The sequence below is a fragment of the Gorilla gorilla genome, chromosome 22, assembly GCF_029281585.2.
Source record: "Gorilla gorilla gorilla isolate KB3781 chromosome 22, NHGRI_mGorGor1-v2.1_pri, whole genome shotgun sequence".
NCBI lineage: Eukaryota > Metazoa > Chordata > Mammalia > Primates > Hominidae > Gorilla > Gorilla gorilla.
Window position 1 is genome coordinate 18,195,313 of NC_073246.2, and position 27,886 is coordinate 18,223,198.

General features: G+C 36.2%; 1 long non-coding RNA gene across 1 annotated transcript in view; it reads left to right on the top strand.

The window, feature by feature from the left end:
• Positions 1-270: 270 nt before the first annotated feature.
• LOC129529347 (uncharacterized) overlaps positions 271-27,886 on the top strand; it is a 36,581-nt gene continuing 8,965 nt past the window's right edge. The window contains exons 1-2 of the long non-coding RNA XR_008674844.1: positions 271-348; positions 3,520-3,657. This is a non-coding gene — a long non-coding RNA (uncharacterized lncRNA). The remainder of the gene's footprint in view (positions 349-3,519; positions 3,658-27,886) is intronic.

A 27,886-nucleotide genomic window follows, 5' to 3' on the forward strand; every position in this document is an offset into this window, starting at 1 on the left:
TCCACCCACTTCTTACCAAGAACTCCTTAACTTGAGGGTGAACAACTTAAAGCTTGATCCTACAGTTACCTGAAAAGTGATTTGAGTATTCATTGAACTGAAAGAACAAATCGCCTACTTCAGGCGGTGGGAAGCGTATGGAAATTATATTAGAACTTCAGCAAAGTGCACAGCTGCATAATAGAGAAGCCGGCACTCAGATTGACAGGCAAATAAGCCAGCTTGTGGAAGGGGCCTCTGGGTGGCAGCTCTGGGCTTTTGGGTGTTGGACAACCATAGGCAAAACTGAAATGGAACAGGGGCAGAAAATAGCACACTTTTACTCTACGCAACTGTTGCTTTTTCATGGTGAGTGCAGATTTAAGATATTATATTTAAAATATACTTTCTATGTTGTAAAACAAGTTAAGAAATCTGTTGTGCTTTGAGGGAAATTATAGCAAAAGCATTTCTTAGAAGTTCTTAGACGATGTGGTTTTGTTTCTGCTTGATTTCACACTAACCTTGGTGACGCAAACAGAAAAACACAATATTTGTATTGTCTTGTGTGTCCTTTTTCTGAAAATTGTCCTTTGGTTTAAATCATGCTTCTCTTCAACTTGAATCAACATTGTTTTAGGCAAATCATGTGTGGGATAGATGATGAAGGAACAACGGTGTGACAGAATATATGTAAACATTTCATTTAGTTCGACTTTGTGTCACTTCTCCACGGCTTCATGTTTTGCCGCCTTATCTTAGGAATATATAGCGCAGTCTGCATGAAAAGAGCTTTGTGTGAGAATTCCTGGCCAGTTGAAGGGTCAGGGCCTGTGCGTTATCTGACTGCCAGCAAGATCACTGGTGTGTCCTCTTATTTTTAACTTAAAATAGGAAAAAAAAAAAGTGCATCTTTACATATTAAAAAGTAAGTGTGTTTGATTTCAACAGTTCCCTTCTTGTAGTATGTGGATGTTATTCCTGGCAAAGAATTGTTTAAATTTCTTTTAGGAAGCAGCATGCAAACTTCTTTTGTTTCTTTTTGTCTTGTTTGCTCATATTTCATTGAAACTTTACACACTTTAAAAAAATTTGAAATGGTACCAAGTAGTTCTTATTTCGGTGCAAATATTTTGAAAGTTGCTAGGCTTATGTTTTCTGGAAAACAATGTCTCAGAGTGTAAATTGTGTTTAACTCCCCGTGTAGTCATACTTATAACTCTATTTTAAATGTGCTTCTTATTTTAAAAATATCAGAGCCTATAGAGAATATTCCTAGAAATGTTAATAGAAATGTTTTTCTTCGGCCAAAATTGCAGATTCAGTTTTACAATTTATTAAGTGCCAAGATATCATTGCTATTGTCGACTTTGCTAAAAAAGCAATTTTATTAACAAGGTGACTGCATTAGATGTTACCAACTGAGACGAAGTGAAAAATGTGCTTTCACCCTGTTGATCTGATGAAATATAGAGGTCTGTGTGGTTACTTCGTGCGTCACATTCATTTAAACTTTTTAAAGAGCAGCTGCATAATAAAAATTTTGTATACTCACTTAAAAAATAAAATTTACTAGAGTAGGCTCTTGTTTTTGGAGACTTATACATTCTGTTTGCTAAAGTAAACTAAGAAACTGAAAAAATATATTGGAGTTAGAAGCTCCAAAACTTTTCAAAGGGAAGAAAGCTTTTAAGAAAAAATGAATGTGCTTTCAGTTATAAGGCAATTTTGAAGCATTACTCAGCTCTCTTTTGCAAAGATTTAAGGAAAAATCAACTGTTGTGGAACTAAGTAATAGGCTTGGCTTTATACAAAAATTATGTATAAAAAGAATAATTATTTTCCGAACTGTTTCTATGATTTGATAAAAGCTTCCTTCAACAATTGCAAAATGTGACTGACAAATCCTTTTCTAAGAGAACAAGTTCATTATGCTCTCGTCACCTGTTACATTCATTCTCCCTTGCCCACATACACAGTTCCTAGCTGTTTATTAGTGCGGCAGGAAAGTGAAAATATTTTTTTTGAAAGAAAATGTCAAAAATTTCATTTGCATGAATCTTTTGAGCTTTAAAAAATTGTGGTCTTATCATAATTGCCCAAAGTGTTTTGTTAATAAGGTCTTTTGTTATTATCTTAATATGAATAGTCAGGAAAGGGCATATAAATCATTTTGGATTTTCTTTTACTATATCTCAAGTAAAGTTAAGGTGTGGCTGAGGGTTTTTAAAAGGCCAAGAGATTAGACCTTTGAAAGTTTATCCTTTTTGTATAAAGATGTTTTAAAAAATGTTTACCACTTACCTATTCCCTCCAAATGAATGTAAAGACCAAAAATTAAAGGGAACTTTATTATTTTCCTTGGTTATAAAGTCTAACCACACGGCAGGAAGTTACTAGGCTTTGGAGAGACGCTACAAAAGAATGAGCTTCCCTCTAATGAAAGTACATAAATTGTGAAAAACTAAAGACCTACTTCTTAGTTCTCCTAACATTTAATCTTAAACTAGTAACGCCTGTCTTTTCTTTGTATATTTACTTACTGATTTGCTGCTGAGACAGAGGCATCTTTTAAAAACTGAAATCAACCACATAATTTTAATACCATGATTTTAAGAAGGTGTATATTTTCTTATGTAAAGCTAGTTTTCCATAGATGTTTAGATTACATATTTGATTACTAGGAAACAGTGGCTATATGGTCACAAATTAACATATGCTGATCTCTCTTATCTATATATAAAACATATTCACATACAAACATAAACACATATCTTGTGCTTAGGCCTCTAACGTCTTAAGGCAATGTCTTTTCCTCCTAGTTATGCACTTAGTTTTGAAGACATGTGTAGATGAAATAAAACGAAAGAGTCTTCTGACAAGTGTTCTGAATAAAACAAGAAAAAAAAATGCTTCACCAATGGTGTGAAGCGTAACACCAAGCACTTGTTACAGAATATATCACTAGTGGGTTTGTTGCTTTTCTTATGTATTTATTACCATATTGATGATTACTTCTCCTTTGCCTATAGACCAGGTTGGTGGTGTGTGTGTGTGTGTGTGTGTGTGCACTTATGAGCTCACATAGGGATGAGAGAGTAGCCTGGACATGTGCCAGGGTTATGACACTCTTTGATTTACTTCTTCAATTCTCTTGGTCACTAAATTTCCGGCTCTTCTGTACCCTTGTAGCAGTTGACATCTGATACAGTGAAATCGTGCCTTCTCTTTAAGAGTACATATTATATCAGCTGTATTCTTTCAAATGGATTGACCAATTTATGTTAAAGATAATTTATTCCATCAAAATATAGAAAATAATCTATAGGACTAGATCCTATCATCCCAGACAAATGATGGGTCCTTAAAGACTTTCCTAGAGAGTAGAGAGTAGCAGTATAGTTTTATTCTTCTTCTTACTGGGGAGAGAGCATAGAGTTTGTTCATCTTTCTAGACACTTTGATCTTCCTGAAATTATTTCCACAATTTTGATCCCACAAAAGAACAAATATTGCTTTTTTTTTTTTTTTTTTTGACAGAGTCTTGCTCTGTTGCCAAGGCTGGAGTGCAGTGGCGGGATCTCGGCTCACTGCAACCTCCGCCTCCCGGGTTCAAGCGATTCTTCTGCTTCAGCCTGCTAAGTAGCTGGGACTACAGGCACCCACCACCATGCCCGGGTAATTTTTTTTATTATTATTTTTAGTAGAGATGGGGTTTCACCATGTTAGCCAGGATGGTCTTGATCTCATGACCTTGTGATCTGCCCGCCTTGGCCTCTCAAAGTGCTGGGATTACAGCCACAGTGCCTGGCACTGCTTCTTTTAACATTAGCTCTAATCTCTTTTTCTGGAACTCCATAATAGATATATGTTAAAGTTTCATAATATACATATTTCTTAATTTCTCTTTCACACTATTTTATATATCTATCTGTGCTGCACTTTTGGTGAATTACTGAGACATCTTCCCATTTACTAATTCTTTTTTTGACTATGTCCACTCCAGAATTTATTTTTTTGAGAATGTTTTTCTTTTCTGGAAATTTTAATTGATTCTCATCACCACTTCAAATGTTTTATTTCTACTTACTTTGTTACACATTGTATTGATGTTATTTCTTGTCTCTTCCAAAATCCTAGCATGCTTATTTTGAAGTTATTCTGAAACTGCTCTATTATTTTCATGTCTTCTGGAATAACTTCACTGAATGTTGTTTTTAAAATTTTGCTGGTGCCTTTTTATATCATTCTCTCATGGCTTAGAATTTTGGTTTTCAGGCTTAACTGGAATGAGAAGGATTTAAAAATTCTCTCTCTCTCTCTCTCATTGCTAGCCCTTCTGCACCAGTCCTGTTGTCTTAGTGTTGGCTCTGAACCCTCTCGTTTCCCAGTCTATAATCTCTGCTAATGGGGATATCAAAAACCTAGTCACTAAATCAAAGAGCAGTCTGTCCCAGGATGTGACTGTGAGATTATGGCTGCTTGCTTTGGCCTCCCCAAGAAAGCAGCTCTATGCAAGCCATGGCTCCAGGGAAAGGGAGGTGTTAGTCAGTTGTTCGGCTTCCTCTTGTCTTACCTTCAGGTTTTAATCAGTAACCTTGGCACTGATTATTACTCCCTGTGGGGCACATGTGGCATCCAGTTACTTTGCAGATACAAGGATTTGCTTGCTTCTCATTCTAGACATCATCTGGTGCAGTGTACCTCACTTGTGTTTATAGTTTATTTCTGGTATGTTTATCTTGTTTTTGACTATTACTTTTCTTTTATATCACCTCTTTTAAAACTTATCTATTATTGTTACATGTTGGAAGCAAAGGCACGGGGCTCAAACCATATTATTGCAATGCCATCTTGACGAGAGTTTTCAAAACCATGGGCTTTGGAATCAGAAAACTTGGTTTCAAATTCTGACTCACTTATGATCTATGTGTTACCATAAGCAAAGTCTTTAATCTATTATAAACCTCCTTTTCCCTTGCAAATATTGATAGTAATGCCTACTTCATATGACTGTTGTAAGCATTGAATGTGAAAAGATGTGGAAAGTAGTTAGGCCTGTGCTTAAACATTCTGTGCGTGCAAATTCTGGAGATGGAGAAAAAGCAATTAAAACCAAAACAAAACTAGATGTTACTGATTATGTAATTAACAAATGGTAATTGGAGTATCAAATAGACTTGTTTCTTGTATTCTGAGTGAAAGTAACACTATCATTTTTGATATCTAAAGCACATTTCTAAAGATGACTGCTGACTGCATGAGTTTCCACAGGTGGATCAAAGCTCTGTTACACTATCCACCTACACCATTCACCTAATTCAGAGAATCTTAATAAAATGAAAAGCATTCTTCAGAATGACCCTTTAGGTATGGTTCTCTAAATCCATGTCACTTAAGACAGATGGAAAAGAAGAGAGAAGTGGCATGAGAACATGCTTGTGGCTTGATGAATAGTAATATATATATCACCCAGGTTGGGTTTCTGTAATAGTGAAAATGGGGAGGGGGGTGGCGATCTTTTGTAAGTGTTTCAGACAGTCTTGTTTTGTTGCTTTGTAGCTACTTTGTAATATTGTCTTTTTAAAAAACATATATTTTGATGGTCTAGCATTCAAATATACAGCATCAGCAAAGGGTAGGTTTAGTTGAGTGGGAAATGAAATTCTGAAAACAAAAAGTTTTAAAAGTAAGAAAGATGGGGATGAAGATAAAGAAGCAGTAGTAGCAACTTGGAATTGTTCTTAGAATTTGAAAATAGAAACAGGTTTCTAAGAATCAGTCTTAGTCCATTTTCTGTTGCTATAACATGATACCACAGGCTGGGATAAATTATAAACCATAGATATTGATATGGCTCATGGTTCTGGAGGCTGGGAATTCCAAGAGAATGGCATTGGTGGAAGCAAGAATGTGAGACAGATGACAGCAGAGAGCCCGAGGGGTAGAGTCCCTTTTTTAAAAAACTTTTTTCTATTTTGAGTTCTGGGATACATATGCAGGAAGTGTAGGTTTTTTAACATAGGTGAACATGTACCATGGTGGTTTGCTGCACCTATCGACCCATAACCTAGGTATTAAGCCTAACATTCATTAGCTATTTTGCCTAATGCTCTCTCTCCCCACACCCCATCCCCCAGCAGGCCCCGGTGTGTGTTGTTCCCTTCCCTGTGTCCATGTGTTCTCATTGTTCAGCTCCCATTTGTAAGTGAGAACATGTGGTGTTTGGTTCTCTGTTCCTGCCTTAGTTTGCTGAGGATAATGGCTTCCAGCCTCTGCAAAGGGCATGATCTCATTCTTTTTTATGGCTGCATAGTATTCCATGGTGTATATGTACCACATTTTCTTTATCCAGTCTATCATTGATGGGCATGTGGGTTGATTCCATGTCTTTGCTATTGTGAATAGTGCTGCAATGTACATATGTGTGCATGTGTCTTTGCAATAGAATGATTTATATTCCTTTGGGTATATACCCAGTACTGGGATTGCTGGGGCAAGTGGTATTTCTGGTTCTAGATCTTTGAGGATTCACCACACTGTCTTCCACAGAGCTTGAACTAATTTACATTCCAACCAACAGAGAATATTTAAAGAATAAGCAGAAGATGCTCCTACAAATGGAAATGAAAGGAAGACGCTAACCTGGTGGAAGGAAAGCCAGTGGTTTGGCCATACTGCCCAAAGTATGGCCTTACTGCCCAATGATTCCCTTTTACAACAACCCGTTCTTACAATAACTAACCCAGCCCAGCAATAACAATCCATTTATGGAGGACTCCACCCTCATGACCCAATCACTTCTTACTAAGCCCCACCTCTTAATACTGTTTCAATGGCAATTTAGTTTCCAATGTATAAACTTTGGGGGACATATTTAAACCATAACAGAAGCTATTGTCAATATGTCCTCAGGTAGGACATTTATGAAATAAGCATTTTATTTTTCTTTCTTACCACTGGGTTTCCTTCCACCAGATTAGCTTATTTCTTTCATTTCCATTTGAAGGCACATCTTCTGCTCATTCTTTAAATATTCATGAACTTCGCTGCTTTTTCCTGGGTTGCCCTCTCTTACTTTTCTTTCTCCTTTGTTCATCTCATCCATCACCGTAACTTCAGATACCATTATAAGCCCATCTCTAGCCTGTTTCTTGCTCTCAGACTTTAAGCCAGTATATTCAGTTAGCCACAGGCCCTTCATCCTCAAGACATCTGAATTCAAATAATCATCTTTTTGCCAGAATCTTTTACCATGTCAATCCATCATCCACCTGGTTGCACAAAACAGAAACAAGATACGAACTTTGTCTTCTCTCCTTCTGTCTCTACACATTTAAGGCTTTTGAAATATTGATTTCTAACCATTTCTATTTTTAATCTTTTTTTTAAATCACAGCTACACATTTCTTACTATATGATTAATGGTGGACCACTTCAGAGTTGTATCACTTGAGGACAAGGAAGCTGGGGTGTGTATCTGAAACTTCTTTCTGTCATTGGTTGAAGGTTACTCCTGTGACCATGAATTCTAGAATCCCAGCCCATCTCAAGGCAACCCTAGCATGTTCTTGGCTAGAGAACACCCTCAGGCAGAGAGTGGCAGGTGCTTGCGGTAAAACATCCTCAATGTGTAAGGAAAATATAAGTGCCAAGGGTATATGAGAACACCGAAAACATCTGCATTGCACATTTCAGAGGCATTTAAGTTGTTTCTATGTGTTTGCTATTTCAAACAACATTGCAAAGAACACAATTGTATATGCACCCTTGTGAACATGTATCAGATTTTTCTTAGGATAATACCCAAAGTGGAATTTATATGTTGTGAGATATATGTGGTCTCAATTTTACCACTTTTCCAATCACTCTCTAAAATACTGAAATTTCTCTCCAAGGGTACTGGACAAATTTCTACTTCCATCAGCAGTTGCTAGCATTCCCGTTTGCCTCAATCCTTTCCAATTCTTTTTTTTTTTTTTTTTTTGAGATGGAATTTTGCTCTTGTTGCCCAGGCTGGAGTGCAATGGCGTGATCTCAGCTCACTGCAACCTCCACTTCCCAGGTTCAAGCAATTCTCCTGCCTCAGCCTCCCAAGTAGCTGGGATTACAGGCATGCGCCACCGTGCCTGGCTAATTTTTTTTTGTAGTTTTAGTAGAGACGGGGTTTCTCCATGTTGGTCAGGCTGGTCTTGAACTCCTGACCTCAGATGATCCGCCCACCTCGGCCTCCCAAAGTGCTGGGATTACAGGCGTGGGCCACCACGCCCGGCCTCCAGTTCTTAATATTGTCCAATGTTTTAACTTTTATTTGTTGGGTAAATGATATTTTAAGGCTTTTTAAATTTTCATATTTTTGATTCTAAATGAAAACAGAAAGATATCTAGTAAATCTCTGAAATGAAATGAGCGATGGAGACCTTATATACAAAATGCAATGCATTCATCATTTTTATTATAAATATATCTTTATTTATTCAAGTGTTCTCTTCAGTGAAGTGCTTCCTTATAACTTTGACAATCTTTATTAGGTTGTTTATCTTTTTTTATTGACTTTTTGGCATTTGCTATATACATTCTGAGTGCTGATACTTTGTCTTATATGTTTCAAATAATGTCTCCAAGGCTATCCCTTGATTTTAAACTTTTGTTATGTTTTTCTTATAAAGAAGGTGTTAGAAATTTTAATTACTTTTAAGATAAACATATTCATGTTGAAATCACAAAGGTAGACAAATATATAGAGTGAAAAGTCTCCCCACCATCCTTGTTTCTCATCCACTCCGCTCCCACTGGCCCCTTGTGAGAGTTCTCTTTGACTATAAATCAAATAAAAGCATACAATTTACACCTCCTTCAATTACATACAGTGTTTTAAACCCTGCTTTTGTCATGCAATGTACTGTGGAGATATTTCAAGATATGTAAGGAACTGTGCTTCATTCTATGAGGGATGAAAATATGAACACAATACACAGCCTATCCACTGAAAGATTAGTCTGTCATACCATGTTGAGAGAGTCATAAAACACTGGGAATTCAGAGGGGAGATATTTCTTTCCAACTGAAAGAATATTCTTCAGAACAGTTGAGAATCATGCATCAAGGAGATACAGTTTACTTCAACACCAGAATTTTTTTTAATCCAATATCTTTCCTTTATTTTTTTCTCTTGAGACAGTGTCTCTCTCTGTCACCCAAACTGGAGTGCAATGGCACAATCTCAGCTCACTGCAACCTCCACCTCCCAGGTTCAAGCAATTCTCCTGCCTCAACCTCCTGAGTAGCTGGGATTACAGGCACGCACCACCATGCCTGGCTAATTTTTTTGTATTTTTAGTAGAGACAGGGTTTCACCATGTTAGTCAGGCTGGTCTTGAACTCCTGACCTCAGGTGATCTGCCCACCTCTGCCTCCTAAAGTGCTGGGATTACAGGCATGAGCCACCGTATCTGGTCTCCAGCATCTTAAACATTAAGCTTTCTATAGCTGAGAAAAGTGTAGCAAATTTATAATTGAAGAAAATATATATTAAGAACCTAGTACATATCAAACACTGTGAGAGGTATGAGGGATGTAAAAGTGAACAAGGCAGATAGTCCTTGATTTTGTGGGAGGTAAAGGCTGAGAGTTGAACTGCAATGAAGATACGGTGGATAAAGTGTGTTAATAAAAAGGTATTGGAGGTGTAGCATGTGGACAGGGTGCATGGGTTTCAGATGAAGGCTTGTTGGAAGAGTAGAGAGATATGTAAGTGAGAGTAAGCAATGTTCCAGGCAGAGGAAAGAGATATGAAATATTATAAAATTGAGAGTCTGGTGAGCTTGAGAAACTGCAAAAAGTTTAAATTGTATGGAGCACCAAGTGCTGGGAGTGGCAAAGGGCTGAGGAGGAGCTTTGGAGATAAATACTGGCTCCCTCCTGAAAGGTCTAGTTTGGATTATCCTAAGGTCACTGGAGACAAATCTAAAGGGTTTAATAAGGTTGGCAAATGGTTGTATATTTTCTTTATTTAGATAGGAAAATATCCTGGAACATGAGTAGTAGTTAAACCATGATAATATGTGCCATTTCTCAAGAATTTTTTTAATGCTGTTACTGTAGTTACTTAGAGGATTCGAAGATAGGCTTCAGAGTTATTAAAAACTACCAGCGTTTATATGCTGTATAAGCACTAGTATAAAGAAGAATATATGTACATATCCTTTATTAAATTCTCAAACATTTCGTTGACTGAAACACTGAAAAATCACTAGATTAAATTAAGAACAGTGGTTGACCAGAGAAGGTTCTTTTCTTAAGAACCTTTAAGAAAAGAACCTTTAAGAAAATATTTAAGTTCAGAGAAATAACAGAGAGAATCATGGAAGCCAAGTGCGTGAAAGAAGAAAAAGATTCCAAAATTAAGTCCTTTACATAAAACAGTTAAATTCCCTCATGGTACAAGCCAGCCTTTCTGTGCTAATGGGGCCATTCTGCTCCTCAAGGTAATTCAGGAGCCCAGGTTTCTTTCACCTTGTTGCTCTCTCATCCCATAATATGTTGCCTTTTAGGTTGCAGACATCACTGAGTTCACATATTAAGAGAAAAAGAGCCAGGTTTCGGAGACCACAGCCTGTCTTTAACTTGAAGACAGCCTAGAAATTATACACAGTATTTCTATTCTACTCATCTAATTATAGTCACACAGTCACAACTGCATATGAGAAAAGTAGGGAAATGTGGTTTCTAGCTGGAAAGTCATGTCTTTGAGAAGAGGGACAATGAATTTTAGGTGAATAACAAGCAGTTGTCACACCAACCTTTTAAGTTTCAAAAACTATTGAGTGATTAAGTAAGTTTACATACTCATTAAACAAGTATTTATCAAGTGATTGCTGTATTTGGTTGATTATTCTATGTGATAGCAATATAGACTTTTTTTTAAAGAAAATCTACTACCAAGTGGTACATATTTTAGAAAGGAGAGATAGGTGTTAACCAAATTACCAGATAAATATGTGGATATATTAAGAAGTAATAAGTATTAAGAAAAAAATAAAGTTAAAGAATAGAGGGGCTGTTTTCAGATAGAATAGTTAGAGAAGGGCTTTAGGTTAAAAATTGCAAAACGTTCTTTAAAGGATACAAAATTGAGATCTCCCTCCTTGGTCGAGATTTTGCAGTTGAGTTGCAAGCTTAGAATAGTAGTTGAAATAGGGCAGGGAGCATAGCTCATTGGAAGGAGATTCAAAGTCAAAGTCCAAGGAGTGTTATCTTTTTAATGAGTTGGGGGCCCTGATTACAGCTTAATGAACAAATGCATGCAGAAATGAGATTGTTGAGATACTTGTGCTGACAGGAAGGAGGGAATGATGGGTAAATAAGAAGTTAGCAAAGCTACTGAGAGTGAGGGTTGTGTGGACTGGTTCCTGTTCTTGATGTAGTCACATAAAGGCACGGAGTTGTTATGGAAACCCTCCAGGAAATTGAGAAGTCCGAGTCTAGTAGGGGAGGTGTGTCATGAGATTGAACCTGTGCTAGGGCTTCTCTAGCTGTGTGCACTGGAAGGGTACCTATACTGGGTAAAGAGGAGGTGGCAATGAGAGAGGTTTAGGTGAGGAATGTAATGTCTATTCTACATAGCAAAAGAAATCGTCTTTCAAAAGAGAACTGACTGGGAGGCGGGCATGTGGCTCATGACTGTAATCCCAGCATTTTGAGAAGCCGAGGTGGGTGGATCACTTGAGCTCAAGAGTTTGAGACCAGCTTGGCAAACATGGTGAAACCCCATCTCTACTAAAAATACAAAGATTAGCCGGGCCAGGTGGCGCATGCCTGTAATCCCAGCTACTGAGGAGGTTGAGGCAGGAGAATCACTTGAACCCCGAAGCCGGAGGTTGCAGTGAGTGGAGGTGGTGCTGTTGCAGTGAGCTGAGAATGTGCCACTGTACTCCAGCCTGGGCAACAGAGAAAGACTCTGTCTCAGAAAAAAAAAAAAAATGTGGCAGAAGAGAACTGACTGGAACCACATGCTCCAGTTCTAGATGATGCCTGAATTTGTAAAGAGACTAAAAATGTGTTCCAGATTATATTTTTCATGACAGGTTTTTTTTTTTAATTTAATATTTAAAATTCTAAATTTTTAATTTAGTTGACTCTCTTGACTTTGTTGTGTGGGGATTGTTGTGTAGAGCTGTAAATTCATGGTCACAGTTATAAAGTTAGGTAGGTAAGTCATAAAAAATATTAAGAAATTAAAACCCTCAGTGAATCTCTATTATATTCTGCATTTTTTTTCTTAACATCAGCCAGTTCCTAGTGGATTTATTGATTTTATTTCATGTAATAACTAGGGAAACATGTATTCCTGAAAAAAATTAAATGATGTTTAAAAGCTATTTATTGATATAGTTCATTTAGCATCATATGCATGATCTTTTATAGTCCATTCCTCCGTAGATATTACATCATAGAGCAACCAGCCTTCTTGGCTAGTATATTTTTCTTGATAGCTTGGTTTCAATTTTTTTTTCATCCTTTATGTGTGGATATTTGCATATTCCTATTTCTACTTCCATCTTTGTATTAGAAATGACTTCAGATATAAAGAAACTATGGCCAGAGCTATAAGGATTTTTGCCTTTTGAAGGTAATACCTTGATATCATGACATTTTCTATGATTTTAAGCTTTTTAGTTTTTATCATTTTATATAAAGTATTAATCATTTCTGTTTATTTGCTGGTTCTTGGATTACTCCAAAAATATCTAATATAGACCTTTTGAGGCATTGCTATTGTTGTTTACTTGTTTCTAAGCAAGCCCATTTTCTCTAGTATTTATTTTTTATTAGTTATTTGTTAAATAACTAATAAAACTGTTATTTATTATTTATTAGTTTGTCTTTCCTCCAAGGACATGAACATATCTTTAATATTTTCTCCTGTTCTTTTTTCAGTTGCATTAACTTGTCTTATTTGACTTCTCTTACCTTTCTTTCTGCAAAGTGTAGCTGATTTCTGCATTCACGTCTCATAATTTGTTACTTGGGAGTGAAAGTCCTGTTTGCCTTCAGCTCTTAGCAAAATCTGTCTTTCATTACCCTATTTGTATTGCCACTTCTTGGTGCTTTAAAATTCTTTTACACTGTTCCCCATTGCTGACACAGTTCCTCTCCTCAGCAGAAATTTCACTCCACTCTCTGTAAAATATCTGTCTCAACAAAGAAGAGGTAAACATTTTAAATCTTGAAGCTCAATATGGTATTCTTTGACATCAGTCTCTTCTATGTTAAGTTTTGATATCTTATAGCAACATTTAAATGACTTTCTTATTGTTCTCATCTTCTCAATCAATATTTTCTTGTCAGTCAGATTTAAATTAGCAAGATTAGATTTCATATATTCTTGAAGGCAGGATATCACAAAACAATTTAGCAAGCTGTTTGCAATCAATATTATTTATATATTCACACACTAGAGATTACATAGGGACAAATATAACAGGAATATGGCTCAAATCATCTAGATTTAGAGCCCTTTAATCAACATTTAGAATTATTTACTTCTGTGGGTAGAAGAAATTATCGATGTTTACTAAATGTTATTAACATTTTAATCACTGTTATGTCTTTAGCAAATAAATTTAATTACGTATTGGGTGATTAGAAATGACTAGTTACCAACAGATATGTAGAAAAGGGACATTGATACTATACATACACACACACACACACACACACACACACATGCAAAGACTAATAGTGACAGATACATGTACATAGAGAGATATACACATATCATACTTTATGGAATGCTATATTCCATATTTCATCTGCATGAGTCACTGATATACTTTAAGTTAAATCATGACAAAATGAATTGTATGGTTTGAAAGTTCCAGAATGCACCATTAAAAAGGAGGAATCAGAGTGTGTATTCATTGGAATTCTTATTTTAAAGATTAATTATTAATGAATCAAGTAATTTCAAAGTAATATTAATCTTTTTTAGGAAAATTTGAGTGGGCTGACTTTCTTTAATATCTTTGAAGCCAGGGAATTCAGTTTTTTAACATAGGGAAAATTTTGTATTCATCATCAATTTTGGAGCTTCTAATCTTTCCCTGGTACTTGCTAGTTATAGGGGCTCACAGATAACTAAGATGGTTGTATCATTTTAGTCCATTTCATTTTGAAGAATGTGTGACTATTGCTTTTCATGACACTATGTCTCATTTATTTTTAATTTTTTCAAATAATGACAATCTAGATGAACTTTTTGGGATTAGTGTGTGTTTAAATTTGTTTTAAGAGGGGCAATGTTACATGTTACCTATCAGCAATCCAGAACTTTTTACATGTCTAATCACTTTACAGCCACTATGGAAGGTGCTTTGGGATCTAGAGCCAACTATCTGAGCTATAATTCCTATTCACACATTGCTGAGTGGCAGTAGGGAGGGTTAACTAAGAGAGCTTCCTTAATGCTTTATAGAGAAAAGCAGAATATAAATAGGTTTATTCAGAGGATAAAAGATTACCAAATGAATGTTAGAGATGGAGGAAGCAAGGCAAGAACATTCTGGATTGACTGATAATAAACAATGTATGTGAGAGCAAATAATGTAAGAGCAAAACATTTGTTTGACTTTGAGTGATGGGAAAGATTGGAATATATGGCAAGGAGTTTAAAAGTTTAGTCAAATGGATTTAGTGGTCAGTGAGAAGGTCTGAAGAACCAATTCCGTACAGAGGTAGCAAATCCCAGAAGAGTAACAGTGTCCAAATGGAGAAATTGTTAAATCTAAGCAGCAGCAAAAGGCTGGGTTCAGCATTGGAGGAAAGACGAGATGGCCATGCCAGCCAAGGTAAAGTCGTTCCAGCCAAGTCATCCCAGACTAAAACCAGGAGAAAACAGAAGTAAGATTTAGTTCTAAGGGACAGGATTGTAGGGAGCAGTTATGACCCCTGTTATATATGAAGTATGGACTGGGGACCTTCTAGTTCACAGACATTTTTGCCAAATTGGTAAAAGTTCTCTTATAAAATCTTTAACTCTAGGAAAATATAATTCTCAAACACATAAGGGTAAATTCTTCCGTTCTATAAGACGATGAACATAGAAATTCTGGGAAGCCAAGGCCAGGTATGGTGGCTCATGCCTGTAATCCTAGCACTTTGGGAGGCCGAGACAGACAGATCACTTGAGGTCAGAGCTCGAGATCAGCCTGGCCAACATGGTGAAACCCTGTCTCTACTAAAAGTACAAAAATTAGCCACGCTTGTTGGCGAATGCCTGTAATCCCAGCTCTTGGGAGGCTGAGGCAGGAGAATAACTTGAACCCAGGAGGCGGAGGTTGCAGTGAGCCGAGATCGTGCCACTGCACTCCAGCCTGGGCGACAGACTAAGACTCTGTCTCAAAAAATGAAATAAAATAAAATAAAATAAATTCTAGGAACCCAAAAGAGATGGATAGAATAGGGAGACTCGCCTTTTAAAAGTGCATTCTGAGGGAAAGGAACGTGATAACTTGGCAGAGATGTTTGATTGCTCCTCCTTCTGAATCCCCTGCTAGAAGCTTCAGCTGACAGTTTCAGTCTCACCCAGTTCAAGGGCAAAGGCTACTGGGCCAGTGGCTTATCGACTTATTGTTTCCAGGGGAGACGTAAGACAGTCTGGAGGATGAAGAGTTAGTTTGGAAAAGTGAAGAGGGCCTGCTATAGATACAGAAACTGATGGGTAGCATCCATAGTTGGAGCACAGGTGCAGAGGGTGTGTTCCTCTGACACAGGGCAACTTGTGGTGGAGTTTGACTTAGAAGTGAGATTGTTTGGGGGATGAAAAGGGAAAGATAGACATGAAAAGAAAATTTCCAAATAGCAAATATATTGGTCTTCTGCTGAAAATGGCTAGAACGGACATATAAACTCTGAGAAACAGGAAATTCAGGAAAGGAGCTAATGGTAGAGAGACTAGAGGAGCTTAGTTTGGGAAATAATAAGTTTGTGAGGGGTGATAAGAAAGCCGAGAGGCAAGTCCTTTCGGCAGTTGCAAGCAATGAAGGAGAGAAGTCAAACCTGGAGATGTGTATTTTAAGAGCCTATCTCAAATGTGCAGATCATACTGGTTTTCATATGTGATTTAAAAAAAAGTTAAGAAAACATATGTTCTTTAAAATGCAATAAGGTTGTATAATATTCTCTCTGGACCAGTAATTCACACAGCCATCACAACACAAGTAAAACATGCTAATATCTTCTGGTAAACTACCTTTCACAATTCAATTAGATAGGTATTGTACCAGCTCCATTTCTTAATGTGTTCGTTTATCTCAAATGCAACAGTGTGGTAGGATTGTATGTGCCTGGAGACCCTGAGCATAGAAACAGGGGAGAAGAGAAATGCATTAATAAGTACAAGGCTTAAACTAAATATAAAGAATTTCAATATCATGAACATATAATAGCTTTAATCATGCTTGTTCTCAAACATTATTTATGGCAGTTGTTTATGTGATTTTACTTAATTAAAAATTAGGTAAACTGATTTTTAAAAATGTATATATAAAGAAAGAAAGCTATTATTTCTTTGAAAACTGAGCTTTTGCTTTGGCAAGTCTTGATGAAAGTAAGTCTCTAAGAAATATTTCCATTGCATAAAGTATGGACAATACAAATGTAAAAGACTGCACAAATTATAAAAATTCAGATGTCTGTACTGAAATTTTTTTCTCTAGTGACTAAATTCCCCATTCATTTAAAAATATATTAAATTCAAAATTATTGATGGGACAGTTTATACACAAAAAGCAATAGCAATAAAATTATGCTTGATGGGCACACAGGTAAAGAAAACTTTAACTGTATAAATATACACATATATACATATGTCTATATTAATAACATTATTTATTATAGTCTCCATTGTAATAATTGGCTGACCAATCAGCAGACTTGCTGTGTTATAAGGATATATCAGCTGATGTAATAGATAAAACCCCAGCTTCTTAGAGGTTCAGAGCTTGTTCAGATTACAATCCACGCAGTATGCCTTGGACAGTTTTTTACTCCCTGATTCAAAGACTGAAGTTCTTTCCATCTTGTAGCTCCACCAATAGCAACTTCCACAGTTGCTATTGAAGTATTAGTTCACACATGGGAAAATTTTATGGTCTGGACCTGGAGCAGACCCATATATACTCCACTCTTCAGTGCCCAGCCACATGGCCATACCTTGCTCAGGTGAATCTGGGCAATATCATCTCTCTGTGTCCCTCATGAGAGCCAGATAACACACGTAGGATAACTTTGGTTGCATGTACAAACTCTGAGCCAGGCACTGTGGAGAGCACTTCTACAACCAGTATACATTTTCTACCCTCTAAATTCTTAGTAGTTATGGAACAGAACCTTCCGTAAGTCAGTGTTAATGCAAGGCTGGATTTATTAGCTTATACAGTAGAGGGATAAAGACTTTCTCATAAGGAGAAACTTTTTGCAAGGGGCAGTATTGGAACAGAGCTTGAAGCATAGGCAGGGACTCGTCATCAGCAGAGATAGAGGCTACAGCCTGAAAAGTGACATGACAACAGGAAACTATAAAATGGCCAGAGATGAGATTCTATGATAGGGGCAGAGATAAAGATATCTGAAAGATATTTGTGGACTATCACATGACAGGCCTTAAGCACCCTATTTATAGTTCAGGAGTCACTTCAAAATCTGCAGCAAATGCTTGAGAAAGAAAGCAGTGTTCAGAATAAGTAGAATGGAAAGAAATTAGGAATGGGAGTAGTGCAGAACAGCTTGAACTAATGCAGTGGGAATGGAAACGAGAGAACAGGCAAAACATTTGAGAAAGTCGATTTGAAAAGGCAGATTGTTTGTGTTGGTGAGTAATCCAGAGATTTTGTATTTCACTGACAGAGTGTTCTCAATTGTTAATCCTTGGGAATTATTTGATGAGTTCCAAAGGGCACTAACAGCTAACAGTTGATCTCATTAACTAAGGGTCTGTTAAAACCTGCCAAGGCAAGAATTTTTTCTGGGTTTGACAATGACGTCTCTGAAAGCCTTGAACTTGAAGAGAAGCACAGTAAAAATATCTTCTGTTATAGCCACAAGTTACCACATTTTGAAAAACAAAACTGAATAATAAATTATATAGGATAGACCATGCCCCCACCTTTTTAAAAACTCATTAAAAAATCTTTTTTATCTTTGTTTTTCCTTAACCAAAATTATATGGCTCTAATCTTCATTCTACATTCTCTTCTAGAGTTATGGTCAGGGTATAGATATTTTTGAAATTATACTGAAAGGTAACATTTCAGAGAGTTTGAAGGCATTATGAGTCTTGATTCTGCTAGACTTCAGTGAAGGAAAAGGTAATATTGGAGTTCTTCTTCAATGGCACGTGTAAGTCTCATCTGCATAATCAAGAATACTGTATTCACACCATAAAGGGCACTCTTGAAATAGGGTTTTGAGGGCCATTCTTTTCTCATTTTTATGATGCAGGGGAAGTATTTAAACGTTTGAGGAGTAAAATAGCCTCTTCTATTCCCATTAGACGTAGCAACAATTTACCACAATGTAAAACATCAAATAGTGTTGATGTAGAATATGTGAAGTCTCATTTTCAGGTATTTGACTTAAGAATATTTTTCACTGGCAACTGAGACTGTTAGTCCTCCAAGAAGATAGCCTAAGTCTTGCCAAGTTCAAAATGAAAGATCCTCCTCAACTCCCTCAGAGAAGGGGTGACAAAGTTTAGATGACAGCCATAGAGTCATAATTAACATGTAACTTTTAGATTGATAATTTAAATTATTCCAACTTTCAGAAAAATTGTCTTACTCCCCTCAAACATATTATATGCTATGTATAATTGTTAAGCTTAGAATGGCAATTGGAAATATAGTGTAGTAGCAGAATTCAAGTGAAAGTGCATTAATTGTAATAAAAAATTGTATCTAATCATGTGGTTTCCTGTTATAATGGGTAGTAGTATTTATGTGCTCTTTAAACACTTTGATCTAAGGTGTAGGTTTCCTTTCAATAATGGATACATTCCAAAAATATTTAAAAGAGAAGAAAAAGACATATTAAACGTGTTTGAAATTTACTTTTATTATTTCCTACTCGTTGATGGTATTGAGAGAGTGAAGAAAATTTTGATTAAGCAAGAGGAAAAAGGACTAAGTTACCAGAAAATATGGGTTTTAGCTTAGTTTCCCTCCTTATTGGCCATGAAACTTGTCTGAGTTTTTAGTTTTTATCCATCATAACCATTCTATCCACTTCAGAGAGTTATTTTGAGGGCCAAATTATTACATGTTTTACATACACAAACGGTGTATAAAATCATTTCCCTTCTGAGGTCACTCCAGTATTTTTATACCATCATGGCTTAACTCCACTGACATAAATCCCATGGCCTATTGTTGTGACTTTCTGATCACTCATGAGTCTGTAGAGGAGTCTTGGTCCTCAGCCTACCGATGAGTCTGTAGAGGAGTCTTGGTCCTCAGCCTACCGATGAGTCTGCAGAGGTGTCTTGGTCCTCAGCCTACCGGTCTCTGCTTTTAACACCTGGGAGGATGATACAATTCCAGCAATTCAGTAAGGTAAAATATTAGGGCAATGACTGAGATAAAAAAAAAAGAAAGAATTTAACTTTTACCCTATAATTGGTTGCTGCCAAAGGATTATTTTTCTACATTGCAATTCTTATTACATCACACCACTCTACTTAAAATTATCTGTTAATGTTTTTTCAAGTCTCTTGGTTTTTGGTTTTGGCATTTCTTCAAATCTATCTCGTGTACTAGAATCTGTGATTTGAGAATTTAGGCTGAAAATGTGTAAGAATCAGGTGCTCTTGTTAAATTTTGTTGAGTTTGAATAAAACCACAACAGAATACTTTTGAGTTTTTAAAAAATAAACTCCCACTGATTTTTAAATAGTATGCACTTGGAGGGAAAATTTTTATTTTGTTTTGCTATGCCTCATCACCATTTCTTTTGCTCTGCAGGACAGTCCTACAGAAGGACTAAGTATATAGGAAACTTGACTTATTTAAATAAGGCAGTGAGAAAAATAGAATATGGGGAGTAAAACAACCTCTGAAGCTAAGTCTGCATATATAATAACTGGGTAAGTCTTTTAGTGAGTTTATTGGCTAGTAACAGGGGCTTGATGCGTAAAATAGAGCAAATTGCATATAGGTATGATTTGAATGGGCTAACATACTTACAATTAATATAAAACATTTCCAGATGAAGAATTATAAGCACACATTAAAATAAGAATAAAGAAACTTTTTCAGGTGTCTTGAAGACCCTGAAGGATTTAGTGAGTCATCAGTGAGACATATTAATAAGGATGAGTATATATGTATGAGTACCTGTTGGGTTCGTTTTCCTATCGTTTTTTCACTCTAAGCAGTAGCATATATTTTCTTTTTTCTTTTTCAAATGGAGGTTTGCTCTTGTTGACCAGGCTGGAGTGCAATGGCATGATCTCAGCTCACCGCAACCTCCGCCTCCCAAGTTCAAGTGACTCTCTTACCTCAGCTTCCCAAGTAGCTGGGTTACGGCCATGCGGCATTACGCTGAGCTGATTTTGTACTTTTTTAGTAGAGACAGGTTTTTTCCATGTTGGTCAGGCTGGTCTCAAACTTCCGACCTCAGGTGATCCACCTGCCTCTGTCTCCCAAAGTGCTGGAATTACAGGCTGAGCCACCGCACCTGGCAGGTAGGATGTATTCTCTAGTTCTTTTACAAAAGGAGGATTTTCATTTACCTGCACTTTTTGTTCCCCAAAGAGGGAGTCCTGGAGTCTCTTGGTGTGTATAGAAAGGCTTAAATATTTTAGCCAGTCCTTTGTAACTTTTTCCTTGCTTGTCAAAAGCAATAATATTGCCATCATTGAGAAATGGTTTCAATGATGGCGACACTTCACAGATAAGAACAAGCTTATTAATCTTGGGAAACTCACAAATGATTATTGAGTCTCCTAGATTGCTAAAAACAAAGAAGAATTAATTTTTTGTCCTGAAGATTTAAGGTAATTGTCCACAGCTTAATAATCATCAGGAAGAGGATAAACTCAATCACAGGAAATACAACGTAGTAGTGAAATTTGTTCAGTTACAGAGGAAAGTTCCATCGGAAATGGTGGAAATCCTGGCACTTGGAATAAGCAAAACCAAACAGGACAAAGTACTAAACTACAATTAGTAAGGATCTAATACAGCTCTAAAAAGGAATGCTTCCTATATTGATGATAATTAGTTGATGATAGATTACTGAGCTGAAAACTTGACATTTGATTGCTACTTTTAAGTGTTAGGCAAATTAAGAGGTATGGAAAATTGGACATATCATAGTGTAAATGAATGTATTTTCTCCATGGCAAGATTTGGTTGCTTGTGAACATGTAGCAGATTCTCTAATACTCATAAGGCTCCCTCTTTCCTTTAATACAAAGGATGTAGGAGAAGTTCAGCAAGCACTTATTTGTTAAGTTGAATTCTAAATATGGACACAGTGCAGTCTTAAATTATGTTAGAAAAAGGACATTTGGCTTAGTGAGACACATTAATCATAGTGCAGTCTTAAATAGATCTGAGGACTTACAACAGTGCATAGATATGTCTTTAAATCAGCAGAAATTCAGAAGAACATGGCAGGTTAGAAATGATAGGATGATAACTTGGATTTGATTATGGCAAGATTAACTAAGCAGCTGTTGAGATTGGATAATGATATGTGAGGTTCTCATCACCCTGTAACTTGTTTCCACTAATACAGATTAAGAATGTCTGGAGGAACTATAATTATCTCTGTGGCTTGTGCATAACATAATTATGTTTTGCCAGTGCAAAGCATTTTATTAAGTGGAAAATGATTTTTAAAAAGTTATACAAGTGGCTACAAGAACAAATCAACTAAGAACAGAAACATTGGCACTTCATAATAGTAATGTGAAAAAATACTTATCTCTTTTTGTTATATGGAGTTTTCACAATTTAAAGCTTTGTTTATATGACAGATACATGAGGGATTATTTCAGTAATGTTGACCCTCTTACTGAAGTTTGTGCCCCAGGTGTCCAGACCACAAAATAGAAAATGCAATCTTTGTCTGCCTTACATAAATACAGTACTGAGATCAGCTTGTCTTTTAAATGTCTGATTGCTATTTAATTACAAAAAATTTCTCTTTAAACAGAGCACCCAAAACAACAAAAAAAACAGTAAAGAACTCATTTCAGAGCCTTGTAATCCACCCTACCACATAAAAAGAGGGTGATATATCTGACAACTCTCTATATAATCAGGTTTATTAAGTGATAGTCATTATGCATTTTATAAACACTACCCTAAAATATGTAATGTGAATGTATCTGTTAATCAGAAAAAGCTAACTAAAACTGAATGCAATGTACTCATTTCCATTCTGGTGGCATTCTTACATAAGGATTTTAAAGCAACTGTGATGAGATAGAAAGAGTGTTAAAGCTGTAGTGAACAAATGGGAATTCAAATTCCAGCTCTGAAGTGTTCCGGCTGGCTGAGTTTCTTATACTTTCTGAGCCTCCGTTTATCCAGTAGTAAAATGCAGTTATGAATTTCTACCCCAGTGGGCTGCTGAGAGAATTAAATGAGATAATTTACGTGAACAATCTTCTTAGAATATGTTTATTTAATCTGACCTTGAAAAATAATTCACAAAAAATATGTCAGAGTAAGTTTTCTCTCTTTCATCTCAAAGGAGAGAATATGAAGTAGATTAAGTGACATTTTTGAAAAAAGTTCCACATTTGAAACTTTTATTTATAAAATTGTGAATTTATCTTTAGTTATAGAATAACTGTTTCCTCTTCCTTTGATCTTTTTAAGCGTAATATTTAGCCCTCTCTTTATTACTCTGAGAGAAGATGAATATTTTAAAAGTATTTATATCACATGTCTAAAAGTATTTCTCAGTTATTTTTTCTTAAGCTCTTTTTTGAATATTTATAATTTCTTTCCCTTTTATTCTCATATTTCACACCTAGTATTTCTGCTTTCATTTCATTAATCTTTTTTTAATAACTTGGCACCTGGGCCTGTTTTGCAGCTATGTGCAGCAATCTTAAGTACTATGTATAGTTTAGTTTTCAATCAGTTCCTTGCTCTTACTTTCTGCAAATAAAAACTAGCTTAGCTATGCATGTGATTAACATGGCCCAGGTATTCCTATTACTAGGTCTTTCTTTCCTTCTGTGTTATTTAATATAAGGCAAAATAGGACCCTGCCGCTTACCAAGCTTTCAGGATCCTCCATCTTCCATCTTCCACTAATCCCTTCCTATGTCTCTATGAAAAATATATCTCTAAGATGGTGGTTGACAAGAGTGTGAGAGTCAAATGGTAAGGAATATTGCTTGGAAATAAGGCTGAATTAATAATTCCAGAGAAACATTGTGAAATAACTTATAGGTACATAAATTCACTATATTTAGATCTGCCTCATACTTTTAAACCAGCAGCATGATAGTTCATAGCATGGACTTATCATCATACCATATATTAAAACGTTCCTCTATTGTTGGATGGTTATTTCATTTCCTCTGCTTCATTGTTTTGAGCATCCCTATAATAATCACCACTGTATATGCCATTTTTTGCAGAAGTGGAATTCCTAGTTAAAAGTTGAATTTCAAAATTGTTCTTGACAGTTTATACTTCTATCAACAAAGTCTCTAAGTCTTACTATTAAGAGAAAATGCAAGACTTAGAACAATACATTTTCTAAATGACATTTATATGAAAAACCATCTATTATGTGAATGTGTCATATAACTTGAATGATATACACTAAACACTTACCTCTGGGGAGGAAAATAAAATTAAGAAAAGGTGGGGAAGGAAAATTTACTTCAAATACATTTGTATTGTTCAGATTTTTTATGGGAAAGATGAGTTTATATACTGCTATGTATGTGTATATATATATACACATATATATATACAGTGCTATGTATGTGTATATATATATATATATACACATATATATGCAGTGGCGCGATCTCGGCTCACTGCAAGCTCCTCCTCCCGGGTTCATGCCATTCTCCTGCCTCAACCTCCTGAGTAGCTGGGACTACAGGCGCCCGCCACCGCGCCCGGCTAATTTTTTTTTGTATTTTTAGTAGAGACCGGGTTTCACTGTGTTAGCCAGGGTGGTCTCGATCTCCAGACCTCATAATCCACCCGCCTTGGTCTCCCAAAGTGCTGGGATTACAGATGTGAGCCACCGTGCCCGGCCTACTGCTATGTATTTTTAAAATAAAATTAAAATAGAGACACAAAGGTATCACTATAGTGGTATCAAAGTAAACAGTATGAAAGCATCCAACCTGAATTTCATAGCTGCAGTGTGATGGCATTTTTGTTCAGCTATTTCTAGGCATATTTTAAGGTCTGAGACTCACCATATGCACTATCATGTAAATTTATTTTTATAGGTAAAAACTAAAGTAATAAAACAGTCTCGGTTTCCAGAGCAAATCATATCCATCTGTACTGCTGGGTAAATGTAGTTCTGATTCAACCACATGAATAAGATTACACGTGTTTTTGAAAATCACTATTTGCTGAAGATCATAAGCAATTCACATGCTTTGTCTATGGTTAATTTTGGTAATAACATGCAAGACAGCTCACAGATCTTTAAGCTATATCTAGAAATAGTGCTGATTGAATTTAAGCTGATTATGCAGCTTATTTTGGTCGCTTTCCCTCTTCCTAAATTCTAAAGTTCAAAGTTTAACGTGAAATTGTTTTCTCAAGTTTAGCTCTAGCCAAAGTCCATGAAATGGCTTATGTCTGTCAATAGTTGACCTAATAGATTTGTCCCACGTTGACACTTTGTTCCGTTCATACTAGACTGTGCGTATCATATAGGTAAATGGGATTAGAAAGTCATGGAGAATTTTTTGAAAATGTTTTGGTGTGTTAGTGTTTTTTGGTAGGGTTTTGGGATACATCATTTATTCAGTAATTAATTCAGTATTCTGTATTTATTCTAGAATATCATCAGTAATGTATTGAACTACCAATCATGTTAGTGGAGATAACAAGACAAGACCAGTATAGTGACATTAGAGGCATAAAATCAATGGGTTCTATAAAATATTTGAGTTGCTGTATAAGAACTGTGTATCAACAGGAGTAAAGTCATCAAGAAGAACCTCTTCTACCAGTGCCATCAAGAAAGGGTTCATTTATATGGGGAAGCTCCAACAGAATCTGGATAGACAGAGATGGGATTCTTTTTCACAGGCAGGGATGGAGATATGTTTTAGACATGGAACATTTGAGAGGATAAAAGAAGCATGAAACCACATGTCTGGTACCTGTGACTACTAGGGCATGTAAATAAGGCATGGTGAGAGATGAGAATGAAGGTAAGGTGGTAAAGCAGGGGTAAGATTTTGGAAACCATTAAAAACCATGCCAAAGTTCATGAACATTTTCCTTTAGGCAGTGAAGATCTTTTAAGGGGTTTTCAGCAGGAGAGCAGCAGAGCTGTACATTTTAGAAAGAGACCTCTGGCAGAAATGCAGGGGAAGAATGGGGAATGCACAATAAGAGGCGTTAAATGATTCCTTCTGGTAATATTGGGACATAAAATAAAGCCTGAATGGTGGGGATAGAGAGGAAAGGATTTGATGCAGGATATGTTAAGGAAGTAGTAGGGTGTGTGTGTGTGTGTGTGTGTGTGTGTGTGTGTGTGTGTGTGTGTGTGTTTTCTTTCTTTCTTTTTTTTTTTTTTTTTTGACAGTTTCACTGTGTTACCCAGGCTGGAGTGCAGTGGCACAATCTCAGCTCACTACAAGCTCCACCTCCCGGGTTCAAGCAATTCTCCTGCCTCAGCCTCCAGAGTAGCTGGGATTACAGGTACATGCCACCATGCCTGGCTAATTTTTGTATTTTTAGTAGAGACGGGGTTTCACCATGTTGGTCAGGCTGGTCTTGAACTCCAGGCCTCAGGTGATCCACCTGCCTCAGCCTTCCAATGTGTTGGGATTACAGGCGTGAGCCACCACACCTGGCCAGAAGTAGTATTAACAAGTCAAAGTCAATGATAAAATTTGGATGATGTGGAAGAGGCAGTAGATTCCCAAACATCTGTCTTGGGTTAATGGGTAGATGGTGACGCTGTTCACCAATAGGAATAGGAAAAGAGGTTTGGGAGCCAAGAGTGAGAAGTGCTTAGTGTTCAGTGTTTAGCTATGTTTTGTTTGGAGTGTATATGTGGCAGCCAGGTGGAGATTCCAAGTATGCAGTTCAATATGTGGGCCCAAAGGTTAGAACACAGGGACGAATTAGAGATGTAGATTTGTTGGTCATTGACGTTTCATAAATGTAATGTTAATATCGCACAAAGCAAAATGTTTAGAGGAGGCAGAATAACATTAGGAATAGCAACCTGCTATATATATATATATATATATATATATATATATATATATATATATATATATATATAACTTACTAACATAATCCATAGGGTGTCACAATTAGGAGTTTATTAGGGAAGTTTGTGAGACCAGTCTCAGTAACATAGTGGAAGTATAAGTGGAGCACCCACTCAGTGCATTGTAGAATAAAATACAAATGAAAGAGTTAAAATGAACAGGTTCATGTTCTTTTTTGAGGAGCTTAGCTATGTAGGGGAGGGGAGGACATTAACTTGAGGAATTCACAGGGTAGAGGGATGCATTAATTAATTAGACAAGAGACACAAAGGCATTACTAATAGTCTATGGGAGAATAACTGGTGGAGTGAGAGACTGAAAATGTAGAAGAGATAGGAATTACTCACAAGACACAGATACAGCAACTCTCAACACAATGCAGCAGAAAAAGGGCGAACTGGCTATTCTTATTATTGAGAAAATTGTGGATGATAAAATAGAAATTATGGTATATGAAAGGACAGCCTATTAACCACTGATATAGCAATGTTTTAAACCTACATAGGTAAAATGGCCGAAATGGTAGTCTTTCTTCCAAATCTCTTTCCCTCCACCATATGCTAGACACACCCTTTTAATAAACAGCACCACAGTCTACCTTGTTGCTTCAGCTGAAGACCTGAGTTGTCCTTGATCCTCTTTTCCACAGTTTATTCTCCAGACATCTCAACTTCCTATGTTCCTGTCAATTTCTACTACTGCATTCTGATTGAAAGTATAGTTACGTTATCCCCAGACTACAAGAGTAGCCTAACTTTTCTCTCTGCTTATCTAGAGCCACCCCGGCCCCACTCTTCCATCTGTTCTCCACTTACCAGCCACAATAATATCATAAAAAAGTAAACCAAGTCATGTCACTCTCTGGTTCAAACTCTTCAATAATGCATAGTGGACGTGGTAAATTATGACTATTATAATCATAGTTAGAATTTTCCTTTCTCTTTGTCTTTCTCTTTTGGTTTTCTCTTTACCTTCATTTAACTCTATAGTAGCAAAGACATTTAAAAATTGGCCAATCTATTCTAAACATATGATTACTGGTAGATTTATAGAAAACATATTCAGCACTAATGTGACTTATTTCTGTCATAAACATTTGACTCCTTGCTGTTGCCTTATTTGAAAATGACAAATGACAAATAAGTAAAACAGTGTTTCTGTTACTTGTGTTTTATTTGATCCCTCAATTCCCAGTAATAAGTAAGATAATACTTTAAACAATCTTTGACATATTTTTTCTAATTAGATGACAAGCAATCTCAATGCATGCACCACGTGTTTCAAGGATATAAATTAGAGTGAATACTTTAGCTAAAAAAAATAGAATAAAAGTGGGACACACTGATATTTGACATTTGTGAAAATCTCGAATCTCACAACCCTGATTTTTATAAT